Genomic DNA, 14,781 nt, shown 5'->3' on the forward strand with positions numbered 1-14,781 from the left:
AGGAAGAAGAGAGAGAGAGAACTACTGCTGGGGGTCCGCTGGTTTTAAGATTACGGCGGGGGCGAAGTGGCCAATCAAGGAGCGACACGTCGATCTCCTCTCTGCGGGGGGCCGTTACGGAAATCGCCCCAAGGGGGGAGAGGAGGAAGCCACTCACAGTGGCAAGCAGCGCCACCTCTCGCTACGCCGGCGCGGCCGCCACGGCGTGCCAAAACGCTGACGCAACAGAATGTTGAGGGATCACAATCCCCACAAGTTTCACTGATGGACCGAATTTCTAGTTAAAGGCCAGACAGCGCGGTATTAAAATTGTTAAATGGTACCTGATTGACCTTTATGATAAACCTTTCTGAGAGGCAATTGTAGCAGAACTTCACAAAAACATGGTGCAATAGTAAGCAAAAAAGAGAAAAATTGCGGATAGAATATTTTTTATCCTTTGAAATTCCTGTAATAGTTGTTGCACCGGTCATGAAAAACTTCGTAAAATGTTCTTGAATCCTTATTTTCCCATCTCCCTGTTGCTAAAAAAAAAATGTATATATATGTATATTTTTTGAACTGGTGGATGGTGGCAAAAAACGTTTGAGCCTGTTAAACTCGCAGGGAGGAGCGTGAAACACCGGATATATCTTTTTATCGATGCATTCTTTACTTGTTAAAGTTCGAAGTGATCCGTAAGCTAGATAGTACAGTGTCCGTACCGGCATGTTGGCGGAAAAAGCCTAACATAAATTGCAAAAAGAAAAAAAAAAAAAAAAAAGGAAACGAAAGACGCCGTGTTTTTGTTCAAAAGACCAAATCAAATGTTGGAAGAATCGACAAGAAAATCTTGAATATGATTGCCTAAAAATCGTATCACGCTCGCACGACTAATTACAGGTCGGTTGGTCGGGACTGAAAAAAATTCTGCCTTTTTTTGTTTTTTTTGTTTACGTATATTTGGGGGCACCTCGCTTCTCGAAAGCATTTAATTTATGCGCTCCTCCGAAACTATCTAAGTGGAAAATTCCCGCCTTTGTTTAGTTTGTCAGTGTCGTATTTTTCCGAAACTTTTTGCGTTAATTAAAAAACAAAAAGAGGAAAACACGCGAGTGAAGGAGGTGACGCTGATCTGCGGAGTTATCAGCGCTGTGGTTACAACGCCGCCGTCACTCGGAACCGCAGAGCGTGAATGAGCCTCCGGGATAATATTTTAATTAGGGCCTGACAAGCTTCGTGGTCGGTCCCTCCCGAAGAACGCGCAGCCTTTCCGAAGTTCTCCCGATTTTTTTCTTTTCCTCTTTCATTCGGCTAGTTTTGTTTCTCGCCGGCGACACGGGTTGGTTGGGCTTTTGGGTGGGTTCTCTGGTGGGACATTCCTTTCTGTGTTCGAGTTTGTTGGGCCGGAGATCCCCAAATGACACGCGGAGAGGAGAGGGAACGAGCGATTGGGGGAGGGGGTTGAGCAGGCGGATGACAAGTACTCAGGCGCACACCCGCGCACGCTTCGAAAGTCCCCGATTAAAAGGGCAGAAAGGGAAGAGGTCAGAGCCCTACGGCGCCTTGCCAATTTTTGTGGGCAGTTGGTAGCGCGGGAGGCGCGCCCTACGAGACTCCCTCGTGTCGGTTTGAACCTGCGACGCGTGACACCCGTTAAGGAGATCTTTCCATCGACTTTTTTTTGTCTCGCGTCAAACTTCAAACTTTTTTGTTTTTGTTTTATTCATTGGCGCGCCGGTGCTTGTTTGCGCGCAAGAGTAGCGTCTTCGTAAACACGCTCGTGGCTGAGAGTTTGATGCGGGTCGGGAGAAAAGAAAGTGGCATTTTAATTAAAGACGGCCGGGACGGCGTTGTCGGTCGTGGTATGCACTGCAGCGGGATGACGCAGCCGGTGTCTCGGAGGCCGGCGTCGCGGCATTGTGCGCAGTATGTCGCGCGCCGCTCGCTCACGTGTCGGTCTCGACCGACCCCGTCTGACGGTCGTCGTTAACAAGCGCACCCCTCGTCGCCTCCGCGGTCTCAGGGTCTCTGCGCCGGTTCGCATGCGCGTTCCAGCCGCGAGGCACCATGGTGTCGCTTCCCCGTGCTAGAGAGCCTAGACTTTTAAGCGGGGGAGAAACTAAGACCATCGAGAGCTTTTCGCAATTTAATCGCGAACACTTCGTGCGAACATTTCCTCGATCCTTGCATTGCAACCCCGGCCGCTAAAGCGCGTGGCTCCCTCCGATGGTTCAGTTGGAAACGCGCAAGTCAAGGTACACCCCTACGTGAAAGGTTTGGCTTGTTGCGTCGCTTCTCTTTCACTTTTTTTTTTTTTCACGTGTAAAGGTTATTTGGTGGAAAGTCGTATGATTTTTTTTTTTTTTATATTTAAATATTGATAGTGTATATGACTGCTCTGCACTTCGCACGTGTATCAGCATGTTCGAAACCGAAGCGCCTCCTATAGCTCCTGCACGAAGTGTAAAATGAAAATATTTTAGTACGAGCCTATATGCCTCACGCAACATCACGCCGTTCTTCCGTTGGGGGAACAAATGGAATGCAGACAGATGGTTGTCGTACGTTTGTCTATGTCTCACTCGTTTTATTAGATAATGTCGAGTAGTTAAGGATAACTCTCGTCTCGTTTATGTCACCCCGCATTATTGCCTATGAGCGGTCAAGAAGAGTTTCGGTTGGTTATTAGCGCCGAACTGCGTGCAAACTGACTTCGTTTAATTTGCTTCTTTTTTTTCATAGGGCGATAAAAAGATTTAAAAAAAGGAGTGGCGCGTTTTAATCTCGTCGGTATTTAGACGCGCGCGTTGTCAGTCAGGCGGCATGACGGCCAGCATTGCTGCTCAGCGGAGCGCGGCGACGAGAGGGGCTTCGAAGCGGGCAAGTCACGTCCAGTCGGCCGACGCGCGAATCCAGTCGTCATTACGGTGCTCCGCCTTAATTGATATTCCGAACCCGCGGGGTGTGCGGCTCGGAATCGTAAATATTTGGAGATATCTGCCTCCTCCTCCTCCGTATTCGACCCAGCAGCGTCGCCTCTGGGGAGAGCCATGCAGAGATGACGTCCATCTGCGGGCTCTGGGCTGCGGGCGCACGCGCAGTGGCACTTTCGGAAGCGCATGTATCCGCGCGGCGCTTTGTGGGCGGCGGACGCTAAAGTTGGTCCTAAGCGCCGCTTCTCTCTCCCGCTCTCGCCTCTTCCTGCTCGGGTCTCTGTTCTCCCCCAGTAATGACTCTTTGTCTCTCCCCCTGTGTGCTGGGTAACTGCTTCCCGTCTTGTAACGTGCCCCGGTCTGCCCCAGCGCGTTCCCAGGACGCCTCTCCCCCTCCCCTGCCTCTGTCCGCCGCTTCCGACTGAAGTGGGCGTGCGGAAGAGTCCATGCGCGTCGTCCGCAGTCAGAAACACCTGTACATTATGCGCGGATCGTTTATTATGCAGATGCTTTCCCCATTTTGAAAGTCCCGTACGCTATTGTCGGCAATGGCCGCGCTCTCCCGACGCTCAAGTTTCGAGCGCGCTTATGGGAACTAGCCGGCAATAAAAGGTGCGCTCGTGACTGCATGCAGAGTTGCGTGGCGTTGTAGTATGACGCGGGAGGGGAAGGGAGTAGGGGTCCTTTCACTGACGGAAGGTTGCTTACGTCGAGTGGAATAGGCCCGTCCCCCTGTTCGAAACGTGCAGTTGTGGGCAGACATTGCCCCGATGCGCATTTGAACCTTGAGTGGCACGGACGGATGCTCGCATCACTAATGACACGACGTCTGGGCAGTATTGCGGCGGAGATCAGCATCGAACAGTCGGTTCTGACGCGGCACGAACCAGGGCCCTTCTCCGCGCATATTCGGGATCGATCTTTAGGTAACTTGGGGGTTTCAGGCGACACGAACTGCCATAGTTCAAGAGTCAACGTCGCGTGGTGCTTCGAGTAGCTGGCTCGTTACGGCATCCTGATTCCTAAGTGGGGAAGCAATCGGCGTCTAAGTTGCGCTCCTCCGTCGCATACACTACACTGCCTCGGATGGACCGCCAGTCCTGCGGCCTCTAGACCTACGTATATCACACGCTACGGTTGTCCTGGGATCACACCGAGTGAAAGTTCTTTGCCAAGATGTCGGAATACGTTGAATATTTTATGTTAGAGCGACTTTAAAAGTTTGTTATCCTCGAGAAGGCCCTTTTCAATTGCGCCTGCTCCGACGTGACACCGAGGCGGTGACGCTGTCCTCGGCACGGCGCATGCTCGGACGCTTCACTTCACGCCATTCTGGTTTCTGCTTACATTGGATGAATGGATGGATGGATGCTAACGGCTGTACCCTTTGGGTGGTGGCTGGCGCCACCAAACCTAGAAGCTAGAGGCAACGTGCGGTGCCCACATCAGTGTTTTCAACACAGAATCAAAACCCCTGAATGACCGCTACGAACCCCTATATTTCAGGCGCATGGCCAAAATGAAATGTTTCCATACAATTTTTATGTTAATTAGTTTAAAAAAAAAGTAAAAGAAATAAATGAAAACCCGTAGAAATAGCTATGTTTTTTTTTTTTTACTCACATTTTTTTATGCACAGAACGATGTCCACTGCATTATCTTACTGTTACCATGTGTGTTGTCTTCTCATATCTGCCGATGTACACCTCCATCGTTCCGATATTTAGCGCAATATCTGATGGCAATTCAGACCTTCCTTGAGCACATTCGCATGATTTGGAAAACAATTACATTGTCCACTAGAGGGATGTGACTCGTCTAACGTCGCTACATTCCGAGGTGGGGTATATGGAGGGGAGGGTGGTGGTGAGTGCGGCTGGGTTGGGAAAAGTGCCCGTCTGGAGTTGGCGCCAAGTATGGGCCTGCGCCAGGTTCAGGGTCTTGCCGGCTGGCGGATAGACCTGACGGGAAAGGATATAGTGTGCGGTGATTTCATAGAAGCTGGATGGACGGTCCCTGGCGGATCTGGCCCCGTGGTAGGGATAAAGGCTAGGCCCAGCCTGGATGGTGTAATCTCGGTCTTTTTTATGGGCTGCCTCGTTTCCCTCGAAACCAGCGTACGCAGGCGTCCAGACCAGTCCGACGGGAGTCTGGTGAAATTTAGCCGGAAAACTGCGAAATTGGCAACACTAGCCCACACCTGGTTTAAGCAGACGTGTGCGTTGTCTTATATTGTACTTTATATTGTGTGTACTGTCCCTCGTGCATGCCTCTTTAACAATGTTGTTTTTGGAAAGCTACGCGAACTATAAAAAGTGCGACTCGAACAGCAGCAAAGTGCACCATGATGCCCTAATGAGAGTGTCTTCGCTTTACCATCACATTCGGGGCTGGCGACAACGCGTCCCTAAAGTAGCACTCTAACTGACTGGGTGCTCGGCTCTGAAACATCTTCTGGCCTTTTTTTGTTTCTTTTTTTTTAAGCTTGCGTATTGGTCGTAGCTAATCTTCCTTTCTAGAATTTTTTCGTGGCCCCAACATAACATTTCCTTCACCCTTGTCCAGATGACGTGTGTAATCAAGACGCGCGTTTCTCGTTCCCCTCCGCGACTGGAAAATGCGGGTAAGGCACCCGAGAACATGAGGGAAGTAAGAAGCAAAGTGGACCTCCGTGTGGAGAGATACCGTTAGAAGCTCGGCCAACCGAGATTTTTTTTTTTTTTTGTTTTGTTCCTCCGAGAGCGATCTGCCTTAAAACAAGGGAGTCATGGCGCCGACGAGGGAGGGCACTTGCGAAGTGCGAAATCTGGGGCGGGCCTTCTTTTCTTGTCCATGGTCCCCTTGGCGCCGTCGTTAGTGAGCGTAGGACGGAGAAGGGACCCCCCTCTCCGGAACAATGCGACGAGCAAGAAATGGCAAAGCAGCCAGGGCCCGCGGGGTCGTTTTTGAGACGAGCGGCGTGAGAACATTGTCTGCCGCGTCTGAATATGAATGAGAGCGAAATGCCGCGAACGCGCATCACAAAAGGAAGCCTGTGGGGAGAGTCCTGTACAAGGAGTCTCGGCAGCGTTCTGGTTTTTATTTTTACTTTCAGCGTTCTTTTCTTTTTTACTCCTCTTTTCGGACATTTCAGGCTCTCTTTATTTCTTTTTTTTGTACGAATTTTGCTCGCTTCACTTCGAAGAGTAAAACGGTTAAACGGTGGTGCCCTCTTCCTTCAGATTTGAAACTTCGGAAGCCTTCTTCGGGTCTTTTATCGTTTTGCTTCTGTCATTCAACTATCTCGTTTTCACGTGGTTGTAACGCGTCGATTCCTTTTTTTTCTCGGTGTCTAGCTCAAGAGTGTATACGTTTTGATTCTTCGAGTTTTGTTTTCCCCTGACTCGCTCGCGTACCTGCCCCTTGTATCGTATGCGTTTGCTTAAAACCCGAGAAAATGGCAGGCTGCGATTGCGGTATAATATCGTCATTTTCAGGTGCGACCCGGGAATTTTTAAACTTTGCCCAAAGAGGTGATGAGGAAAAGAAAAGGAAAAAGAACGAGAAAGATGGTAGCGAGATGGTTGTCAACTTTTGAGTACACCCTGCTAAAAACAAAAAAAGAAAAAAAAAAAAAAGAAATGGCGAGGCAAGTTGTCGCACTTGGCCGGCCTTCTGGAAGCGTAGATAACTTTGTGTCGAACAAATCTACAGAATGAAAAAGTTTTTTTTTTTTTTTTCAAATGTTTAAACTTTCTTTTTTTTTATGTTTTTTTTTTTTTTTTTTTTGTAGGCGCTTTAGGGAGAAGTTTGCGGTTTCAGAAAGAGCCATACTGAGGACCTGTGTTTGCGTGGGTGTACTCTGGTGGAACTGTCATCGAGGAAGTGGAGCAGGAATTGCAGCTTACTTTGAATGTCAATAGCTTATGCAAAGGCGTAAACTGAGGGTGTAGCCATGGAAGTGTACAAAATAAATATATAAAAACATCAGTCGTTAATGTTTTTTGGGGGTAATACAGTTTTTTTTTTTTTTTTGAAAAAAGGATGTTGAAGTAAAAATAAAATCAGTATTGTTATCGAATAGAACAAACTTTTGAAGTGCATAAACCTCGGTGTACTAAACTTTGCTCACAATAACTTGCAAATAGTTTTTAATTGCGCAGCAACGTTTTTGCAATGGAAATGCTTTTGCGCCGTATGCATTCGCCTATTATTATTATTATTATTATTGCTGTTAATATTATTGTTACATCGGCATTAAACTAAAGGCCCCTAGATTTCCGCAAGGGGAAATCTGGACTATCTCCAGGTTCTTGCCCTTTGCCAGGGAAGGGTCCGACCTTCATCGGTGAATTGACCATCGTCTCCCGGGGGTGGAACGAGATTTATTTATCGGGTCCCGTACGAACGAAGCTGCGGCCTGTTCTGGCGTACGCCAGCAAAACAACTCGGCACAGCCTTCGCAAGTCCCTACGCAGCACGGCGGAAGAGAACCCACACATACAAGGGGCAGCTGCGCTGAGGGAAGAGGGATCGGCGGTGGATCCGTCCACCCCTAAACTGACGGCGAGCTGCGTGCTCGTTGGACCAGCCGTAAGGCTCTCTTTCGCCACGTGATCACACCATCCCGCCCGTACCGACGCGCAGAGAGCGGGCTCGGGTGATGAGAGGGAGGCGGTTCCTTGGTCAGGTCGAGCGTGTGGCTTCCACCTCGCTGTCAGCCGAGGGGTGAGCAGGCGATGGGCTGCTGGTCCGGCTATAGCTCTCGGCGATGCGGATTAGCCCCGAGCGCGCGTTCTTTGCGCCGTGTAATTCGCGACCAGCGGTCCGTTCTGAGTGGACAGCGCCTATGCCTAACAACCCCGGGGAACTGCGTGGACCCTTTAGCCGCGCCTCTCTGTTTGCGGGGGGGTTGCATCTTCCCGCGTGGGCTGGGCACGGGGTTCGGGCACTACTTCTGTGCCGCCGCGCGTCGATCCGCAGACAGGCTGCGCTGTTTTCTCCCTGCCGCGCAGATAGACCCGTTCCCTCTCGCGGTTCCCGCGCCCGAGCCACTCCGCCGTGAGAAATAGTTCCGCTGATAGATCCCTCAACCCAAGGAGGATAGAAGCGTAGGAGAGGGCATGACGACAGCCGTGTAGCCTCCGCAAGCCATGCTCCCTTGACGCCTCGCCTCTTTCTCATTTTTCTCCTTACTCTCCTCGCTTACCACGCCAACGTGACCACATCACGTGACCGTAGCTAGCCTTCGTCTAGCTATAGGGTACACTACAGGCTGGCGTTCGATGTGATAAAACCTACCGGACGGAGCGCGCGCAAGCCTGCAAGGAGTCATTCTAGAATCAACCATCCATCTCACACGTGAGATGTTACGCGCACCAATAGCCGGAGAGATCTACGGTCACGTTGGCCACAACATCGTTTAAAATTTTTATGACTAGGCTTCACCAATATTGCAACGTGCCCTCTCCTAGTACTTTTAACCTCCTTGCCTCAACCTGTCCTCCGCTGGTGGGCTGGCCCTCCTCATCAGGTATCCGCGAGTCGCTTCTGGTGCGGCGTTGTTTGTGCGCTCTTACGGCTCAAACGAAGCTCGCGGCTTCTTTTAGAAGCATTTTTTTCGTATTTTGCCTTTATACCGCGCCATTCGATTAGCGTTACGTGGCTCCTGGGACTTACGAAACTAAACCTAGCTCTTGTCTTTTGCTGCGTCTTGCCAGGGAGGTTAGTTCGGTCGAGGAATGGGTAGGACGGAGTCGAAATTTCTTCACGGCGACGTCCGTTGATAGCGAGGTTTCGCAGCTGATCCCCGGGTGTGTTTCTTGTAGGATCGTCGTGGCACGTTACGTCACAATGTCAATGATGTCATGGTCTATCATGTCGTCACAGTGTGATGTTACGTCATGATGTGACTTGGCGGGGTGAAAACTCCGTGCATTTCCCCGTCTCAACGTTAGATTGAACGGGAACATGCCCGTGTACAGTTTGATTGTATATATGTATTCTATATGCATCGCAAAGTCCCTCGACGTGCTATGCTTGTCTTGCAAGCAGCGTCAAATGTGCCAAAGCACGAGGCCCGCACATCATGCGGCTCTTGATAGCGATTGGCGGCGCTGTACCGGAATAAACGGCCCTTGGAAGCGAATGACAGCGCAGCACTCCCTCGAGGCACATGTTTTGCACATTCCCACTACAGTGCTGTTCGGTAAGAAACGGGAATCGTGAATTTTTTCGATGGCTTTAGTGCAGGCTGCGCATTGGCTGTCGACTTAGTTCAGTTGTATGACTCAACAGAAGTGTTTTTGTTTAATCTACATTTTTTTTCCTTTTTTTATTTTACTATTCGCACGAGAACGTCCCAGAACGACGTTGCAAGCCTCTCTTTCTCCCCCATCTCTTAGTGATTTAACTCTCTCGGGATGACGCACGGAAGTCGCCCATCGTTTATCGCACCATTTCCAAGTGTACTCGAAAGTACCTGTGTGTCAGTCAGACCTGGGACTGCTCTTCACGACTTTTTCCAAGTTAACGAGACATTAGGAAGTGAACTGCAGTCGACTGTCAAGCGTTAGCAAGCGGCGACATTGTTTTCTGATAACGAGGGAGGTAGCGTGGGTGCGGCCATCGTCATCTTCCGTTCGAGGAAAAAAAAAAAAAAGGAAATAATCTGGCAACGCAGAAAGGAGAGAGGCGTGCGAAAACCTTACGACCAGTCTCGTTTCGTTTTTGTTGTCGGGCACGGACGTGCACTCACAGACGGGGAAACCGTTTCTTTCTAATAAGAGGCTCGTCGGCATTGAGGGGGCCACGAATCAAAAGTCTCGGGCGACGCCGACCGCTGGTGCGGAGAGACCCAGGAGGCACGCGCACCGAGACACGCACGCGTACTCCCGCACGTCGGCGAGCGCGTGACGTCCGTAGCCCCGTTCCCGCTCTCGTGTGTGCGGCCGCCGCAGCTCCGGCCCCTTCCCCCGCTGTACGGACACGGCATTTAGATACAGCTATATAGACGGCGCGGCGAGTGAACGTTACTCTGATTTACGGGCAGGGTGTTTCGCTATTTAAAGTGCGCGCAGGACTTCAGCAAAGCGGGAGAAGGACAGGCCGTTCTCCTCGCAGCGCGTGGGTGGGGTGGGAGCGCGTGTTTTTGCCTCTAGCATTGCCGTTTTCTTGTTTTCCACTCTTTTTTTTTTTTTTTTTTTTTGCTCGCTCGTCCAGTGTCATTTTGTTTCGGGTGTAAAGGAAGCCGCTTTTACGATCTTTCCCCTTCCTCGGCCGTTATGGGTACGAAAAAGATGCGATTCTCCGTTTCACCTTGGAATGGACCGCAGCAGCCTTTATACGAGCCACCGGAGCCAATCTAGCGGCACGCTGTCGGCTCTGGCTTGCCTTGTAGCGTCGTCCGGTGCGGTTCATTTCCAAATGAAACCGTGCTTGGTAGGAGCGGCACACTGCGAAGGAAAAAAGAAAAAGGAGGGCTCCGCGCGGAAATAAACAAAATGCGCTGTTTGTCAGTTTCGTGGGACAACCGAGGGGAGGCGCCGACGTGCGTAGCCTTTTTGGGGAACTTTTTGGAAACGTCGTACGTTCCCAGTGTCGCTGAGCAAAAACGGTCCTCCGGTCTCTTATGCCTCCCATGTTTAGTTGCGAGCGGGGAGGGGGACGCGGGGGAGAGAACGAAATGGCGTGGGCCTAATGCGCTGGACAGCGAAGAGGGGGGGAAATGAAATAAAATGGAGCGGTAAAAGGAGTGGAGGGAATGCACATTCCCGGTTATATGCGCGCGCGGTCTCATGATATGGAAATTCGGGGTGTGGGTAATTATCCGAGTTCGCCGCTGTTGGTTTTTCCTTCTTTTGTTGGCTGCTGGAGAGTGCTTCTGCTCGCGTACTGATGTTTCTGCGCACATCGAGTACCGTGGAATTTGCAATTTGGCTGTCCCTCTTTTTTTCGTCGGTTCATTTTTTTTTTTTCTCCTCGAAGAAATTACAGGTGAGGTGGTCGCATTTTATTTCTGATTGGGGTTATAGCTGTTTTGATGGACACGCACAGAAATGGGATCAGGTTGAACGATGCTTTATGTGGTGGGAAATAGACTCTAACGGTGTCTAGAAGGAAGTAGCTAAAATACCATTTGCGACGTGCATCCTCGGCCTTTTTTGTTTCGGGAACACACGGGCAGGCGCACTGGCTGCAGATAATGCTCTAAGCCGGGAAGCTACGCTACGCTATGATTTAGGAAATGTTAGTACGTTTATTCCCACTCGATCAATGAACAGAGCCCGTATGAGCAAACGGATAGAAATTGAACTGGTTAAAGGATTGAACTAGCGAAACTATAAATCTATCCGATCGAGGAAAGAGAAAGGTGAACGCAATGCCATTGCTGTTTCGTAAGTGGCGAGTGAATTTCTCCGCAGCCTTCTGCTTAAGCTAGTCCTTTGGAGTAGGCAGTTTTGCGATAATGAACGTCCGGCATTTTAGTTACTCAAAGTACGGCGCCTCGAAGGCGTCTCCGAGTAGTGCGTCTAGCGTCTTATTCCGCCCGCGCATCGAAAGCGGTCCCGGAGCGGCAACAAATGACGTCACAATAGTCGGGAGTGTCCCGCTGTCGGACGTCGCGATCCTGGTGGTTGGTTTCGGCAACAAACCACGACCAGGCGCGAGTGTCGCCGTCGTCGCGGCGTCCCAACTCTCGAGTGCCGAAACTTCCGTGGGCTGTCGAGTAAAGCGACCTGCGGCAGAATGGGCGTCTGCAGCATCCACCAGCACCGCCGCAGCTGTGACGCCGCCAGGATCGCGGCCGGCGCCAGCGTGACACTTATGTTACGTCATCGGGCGGAAATTGAGAGAGCAGGTTTTTGGACGCGGTGAACGCGCCGGTCGGAGACGCGTTCTAAGCACAATGATTCGTCGTGATTCCTTCGTCGGCGTTCGGCTGATGCCGCAGTCTCATTAGCTGTGAAGCGATGATGAGATCATCTATCTTCACTGTTTCCCTCTCTGTTTGACAGGACCCTGGTACCGCTTTCAGCGGTACTGTTGTTCCAGTAATGTTCGCGGGTCATTTGGGAAGCCCGGGTATTGGTCTGATTTGGGTAAAATCTATCCTGCGTGGTTCCTCTTAGTCTTATTGCGCATCGCACAAACCGCGCAGTGCGCGCCCCGCGGATAGCCCGATAACACCGCAAAGTTGCCTGTTCTAAGGCGGCACGGCTTCAACGATGGCCTTCTATTGGCGAAGAGATGCTTCGGTGGCTCCCTCTTACGGTTTCTGTTTGTGACGTCATGGCCGGGAGTATTGATTGCCAGCAGCAATTTTGACGGCGTGTGTGTAGAAAGCACGGTGGAAGAAGCTCGGAGTTATCGCATCTTTAAACCTTAACCGCCGAAGTTGACAGTCTGAAATTGCCCTTGTTTTCATCGATTAAAGTAGCGTTCGGCCTATATATACTCAAGATGTCAGCGCTTGGCCATTTGTGGAAGGTCCACCACAGCGACGCTTCTGGTCGTGCACGTCCACAATAGCCTGTCTCATTATCCAGGCTCGGTCGTGTCTCGGACCACAACGCACTTCCGAACGCACGCGGCGGAAAGGGAGGAGGGTCGCAGAAATTGCCACTGGGAAAGAATGGCGCCGCAGAGATCGAAGCGCGAGAAGCCGCCTGTTCGGAGGGATCGGCTTCGGTGGCGAGCCGCTGAGGGCTGCCCGCTCGGTCGCATTCAGCGGGCCCCCGCGGCCGGACGCCGTTCCTCGCTCCCCTTCGCCGCGCTGTGCCCTTCAGCCCCCCCGCGGATAATTTACGGCAGCAGTCCCCGCGACGACAGCGGACCATAAAACGCAGGTGGCACATTCCGGAGGAGCCTTCCCGCCGACGGAGGAGGCTCTGTGATGAAACACCGAGAACTTCTTCGGGGGCCTCGGGCACGGAGCTCCCGGGCGATTAACGTTTTGGTTTATTGCGCACCGTTATTGTTTTGCAGCGCCCCCTCTCGCCCTCCTCCGCCTTACAGTTTGGCTGGGGAAGCCTTCGTGAATAGAGCGGTTGATCTAGGCTTCACGAACCGCCGGTCCTGACGCCCTTAAAGTGCTCAAGACCGTTTGGAGCGCATCGGTGCCTTAAATGCTCCGGCGTATGTCTAACAGGAACGACGACCGCTATAAAGCTTGGCGGTAGGTATCGGCGCGCGTGTTGGGCGCATATTGGACGGCGTAGTTTGTGGAGAATTAGTACGCATGCCCAAAGGGCCAGTTGGGATTTCTCCCTGAAGGGACACCGTGAAGGGTGTTTTAGCAGTACCCTTCAGGTGGCAGTCTGAAGTGATGTCGAGCGCCTGAAGAACGAAACTTCTAGAGATATGTTTTTGATTTCATCGGACTGCGTTCCCCGCATGCACATAGTTTCTTTTCCACTCACAGTACATACCGTTTTCAGGGTCACAAAACGGTAAATACCGGTACCACGAAGAACGTACGCACCCAGTGGAATCACCGCCATGTACTATCACGAACAATATGAGCTGAAACAGTGCTCCGGCCTGTGCACGGTACTACCTGCGCCGCCTGCCGCATCGCTTTGTAAACAGGGCGCACCCTGAGGCCGAGATAAAAGGGAGTTTTCGTAGATCGTTCTTGTCGTCCCGCAAAGGCTCTCCGCAACCCGCTACGATACCCGGAACTCTACAGCCAAGGCTATAGGCGCGCAGGCGCAGTAGCGGCTTCTTCGTTGCGGAGGGCTTAGCGGAGGGGGAATCGCGGTCTACGAAAACTCCCTAAATTCTCACTTGCGCTCACTGCGCCGCTGCGCTCTTCCGGCTGTCTGCTAGCGAAATTATTGGCCGGCGGAACCATCATCACGATGCGTGTGCCCTGGAGCCCAATGTTTACGTTTTCAGCTGACATGCATTTCAGTGCATTTCAAGAAAGCGCCCGAAGTGGAAAATGCGTTGTCACGCTCGTATCTCCTCGAGGAGCGCTGCCTGACGAAGCTGCCTTGGCCCCCGAAAGGAGCCGATCTGAATATCTGAATATCATCGAACAAATTTGGAGGCGCATCAAGATATAGCAGCCATGTCACGCCGTCCCCTCCACCGCCCACAAATTGTGGAAAGCAATGAGAGGTGAATGGGAGTGGCTTCGGGCTGAGCCAGACTTCGTGGCGGCGCTCTATGATTTCTTTTTATACAGGATCATGAGCCATGGTCGCGGGTCAGGGGAGAATGACGCAGTACTAAATTATTTTGTAAGTTTTACTGCGCCTCAGAACCCCCTGAACCGAACTTCTGCCGATTGGAACAAAGCTTGTTGGCTGCGGCACACTGATTCTTTCGATGAGGTTTCAAGCTCCTTCTCCCCTCAAATATATGATTGTTCGTCCCACTTTATTAAGACTGGTAATTAGTAAACAAAAAACTGGTGTCTTGTCAGCAACTTGTTTTGTTTGAAACAAACACGTGGGCCCAGTAATATAGAAATAATATTTTTTAACCTTTTCATACCAATTAAGGTTACAAAACCTTCTCAGCAACATGTATGCTTACCATTTGTTTAAACAACTGTGATCAATGAAAAAAAAAAGTAAATACTTTGGAGCCGGACTAAATTTGGCATACAGATTTTGGCCTATATTTTACGATGTCCTACTTTGTGCATGCAATCAAACAAAAAGAACCTGCAACGTCTTTTAATGTGACTTTCAAAAACAATAATCGCAGCTGCAGTTTAAGACACTTCAATATTTGCTCTTCACCAGTTGGCGATTTTTCTTCGTGATTCTTCGCGATAGAGTACAGTAAATCAATTCCAAAAGGGGGACGGCAAGCGTAATCTTTAGTAATATTATTTGGGCACGAGCATGTTCTTTAGGGGATGGGAACTTAAATG

At 50.8% G+C, this 14,781-nt stretch overlaps 1 protein-coding gene across 2 annotated transcripts in view; it reads left to right on the top strand.

The window, feature by feature from the left end:
• The window catches only part of LOC8024530 (poly(rC)-binding protein 3), a gene marked incomplete at its 3' end in the record, with an annotated part of 460,140 nt that overhangs the window by 172,199 nt on the left and 273,160 nt on the right, over positions 1 to 14,781 (top strand).

This window comes from Ixodes scapularis, unplaced genomic scaffold (assembly GCF_016920785.2).
Source record: "Ixodes scapularis isolate PalLabHiFi unplaced genomic scaffold, ASM1692078v2 PGA_scaffold0__279_contigs__length_252992795, whole genome shotgun sequence".
Classification (NCBI taxonomy): domain Eukaryota; kingdom Metazoa; phylum Arthropoda; class Arachnida; order Ixodida; family Ixodidae; genus Ixodes; species Ixodes scapularis.